Source organism: Arachis hypogaea, chromosome 7, assembly GCF_003086295.3.
Source record: "Arachis hypogaea cultivar Tifrunner chromosome 7, arahy.Tifrunner.gnm2.J5K5, whole genome shotgun sequence".
Classification (NCBI taxonomy): Eukaryota; Viridiplantae; Streptophyta; class Magnoliopsida; order Fabales; family Fabaceae; genus Arachis; species Arachis hypogaea.
Genome location: NC_092042.1, coordinates 19,071,348 through 19,074,736, shown reverse-complemented (window position 1 = coordinate 19,074,736; position 3,389 = coordinate 19,071,348).

Below are 3,389 nucleotides of genomic sequence, written 5' to 3'. Positions count from 1 at the left end.
TGGAGAAATCATCCAAATTTCTCATGGAAGGATCAACAAAAGCCTCAACAAGGCTTTAACAATGGTGGACGCAATAAGCTGAGTAATAGCAAGCCATATTCATCATCTTCTCAGCAACAGACAGAGAATTCTGAACAAAACACTTCTAATTTAGCCAATATAGTCTCTGATTTGTCAAAGGCCACTTTCAGTTTCATGAATGAAACAAGATCCTCCATCAGAAATTTGGAGGCACAAGTGGGCCAGCTGAGTAAGAAAGTTATTGAAACTCCTCCCAGTATTCTCCCAAGCAATACAGAAGAGAATCCAAAAGGAGAGTGCAAGGCCATTGATGTGATCAATGTGGCCGAATGCACAAGGGAGGAGGAGGACGAAAATCCTAGTAAGGAAGACCTCCTGGGACGTCCTGCAAGCAAGAAGGAGTTTCCTATTAAGGATCCAAAGGAATCTGAGGCTCATACAGAGACCATAGAGATTCCATTAAATCTCCTTCTGCCATTCATGAGCTCTGAAGACTATTCTTCCTCTGAAGAGGATGAAGATGTGACTGGAGAGCAAGTTGCTCAATATTTAGGAGCTATCATGAAGCTGAATGCCAAGTTGTTTGGTAATGAAACTTGGGAAAGTGAACCTCCCTTGCTCATTAGTGAACTAGATACTTGGATTCAGAAAACTCTACCTCAAAAGAAACAAGATCCTGGAAAGTTCTTAATACCTTGTACCATAGGCACCATGAGCTTTGAAAAAGCTCTATGTGATCCGGGGTTAGGGATAAATCTTATGCCACTCTCTGTAATGGAGAAGCTGGGGATCATTGAGGTACAATCTGCCTTGTTCTCATTACAATTGGCAGACAAGTCATTGAGACAAGCTTATGGAATAGTGGAGGACGTGTTAGTAAAGGTTGAAGGCCTTTACATCCCTGCTGATTCATAATCTTAGACACTGGAAAGGAAGAGGATGAATGCATCATCCTTGGAAGACCTTTCCTAGCCACAGCAGAAGCTGTGATAGATGTCAACAGAGGTGAATTAGTCCTTCAATTGAATGGGGACTACCTTGTGTTTAAGGCACAAGGCCATCCCTCTGTGACAAAAGAGAGTAAGCATGAAGAGCTTCTCTCAGTTCAGAGTCAAGAAGAGCCCCCACAGTCAAACTCTAAATTTGGTGTTGTGAGGCCACAACCAAACTCTAATTTTGGTGTTAAGATCCCATATCCAAACTCTAAGTTTGGTGTTGGGACTATACAACATTGACCTGATCACCTTGTGGCTCCATGAGAGCCACTGTCAAGCTATTGACATTAAAGAAGCGCTTGTTGGGAGGCAACCCAATTTTATCTATCTAATTTTTATTTTATTTTATTTTATTGTTATTTTGTGTTTTATTAGGTGTATGATCATGAGGAGTCACGAAAAAATCATAAAAATTAAAAACAGAATTCAAAAACAGCAGAAGAAAAAAATCACACCCTGGAGGACGCACAGGCTGGCGTTCAACGCCAGTAAGATGCATCTGGCCGGCGTTCAACGCCAGAACAGAGCATCATTCTGGCGCTGAACACCAGAAACAAGCAACATTCTGGCGTTGAACGCCAGGAATGTGCCTAGAGAAGAAAAGCTGGCGCTGAATGCCAGTAACAAGCATGAAACTGGCGTTCAACGCCAGAAACATGCTTTACATGGGCGTTGAACGCCCAGAATGTGCACCACACGGCGTTTAAATGCCAGAATGGTGTGCAAAGGCAATTTACATGCCTATTTGGTGCAGGGATGGAATTCCTTGGCACCTTAGGATCTGTGGACCCCACAGGATCCCCACCTACTATATTCCCACCTTACCTCCTAATCCTATTTTTGTGATTTGTATTCCCCATGTCACACTTCCCAACACTCTTCCCCATAAACCCCACCTACCTTCAAAAATTCAAAACCACTTTCCCACCCATTCCCACCCTAAATGGCCGAACATACACTCCCCCCTTTCCCTATATATACCCTTCCATTCTACTTCATTTTCACACAACACAACCCCCTCTTCTTCATCTTGGCCGAACCTACATCTATCCCTCTCCTCCATATTTTCTTCTTCTTCTTCTTCTCTTCTTTCTTCTCTTGCTCGAGGAAGACCAATAGTTTAAGTTTGGTGTGGTAAAAGCATAAGCTTTTTGTTTTTCCATTACCATCAATGGCACCTAAGGCCGGAGAATCCTCTAGAAAAGGAAAAGGGAAGACAAAAGCTTCCACCTCCGAGTCATGGGAGATGTAAAGATTCATCTCCAAAAGCCATCAAGACCACTTCTATGATGTTGTGGCAAAGAAGAAGGTGATCCCTGAGGTCCCTTTCAAGCTCAAGAAGAATGAGTATCCGGAAATCCGACATGAGATCCGAACAAGAGGTTGGGAAGTCTTAACCAACCCCATGCAACAAGTCAGAATCTTAATGGTTCAAGAGTTCTATGCCAATGCATGGATTACTAGGAACCATGATCAAAGTATGAACCCGAATCCAAAGAATTATCTCACAATGGTTCGGGGGAAATACTTAGATTTTAGTCCGGAAAATGTGAGGTTGGCGTTTCACTTGTCCATGATGCAAGGAGATGAACGCCCCTACACTAGAAGGGTCAACTTTAATCAAAGGTTGGACCAAGTCCTAATGGACATATGTGTGGAAGGAGCTCAATGGAGAAGAGACTCCAAAGGCAAGCCAGTTCAACTAAGAAAACTAGATCTCAAGCCTGTGGCTAGAGGATGGTTGGAGTTCATTCAACGCTCCATCATTCCTACTAGCAACCGATCTGAAGTTACTGTGGATCGGGCCATCATGATTCATAGCATCATGATTGGAGAGGAAGTAGAAGTTCATGAGGTCATCTCCAATGAAATTTACAAAATAGCCGACAAGTCCTCCACCATGGCAAGGCTAGCTTTTCCTCACCTTATTTGCCATCTATGTTACTCAGCTGGAGTTATCATAGAAGGAGACATCCCCATTGAAGAGGATAAGCCCATCACCAAGAAGAGGATGGAGCAAGCAAGAGAGATCCCTCACGGTTCTCAAGAGACGCATGAGGAAGCTCATCATCAAGAAATTCCTGAGATACCTCAAGGGATGCACTTTCCTCCCAACAACTATTGGGAGCAACTCAACACCTCCTTAGAAGATTTGAGCCACAATATGGAACAATTAAGGGTGGAACATCATGAGCACTCCATCATTCTCCATGAAATAAGAGAAGATCAAAGAGCAATGAGGGAGGAGCAACAAAGACAAGGAAGGGACATAGAAGAGCTTAAGGACATTGTTGGTCCTTCAAGAAGAAGATGCCACTAAAGGTGGATTCATTCCTTGTTCTTTATTTCTTTCTGTTTTCGGTTTTTAATGTT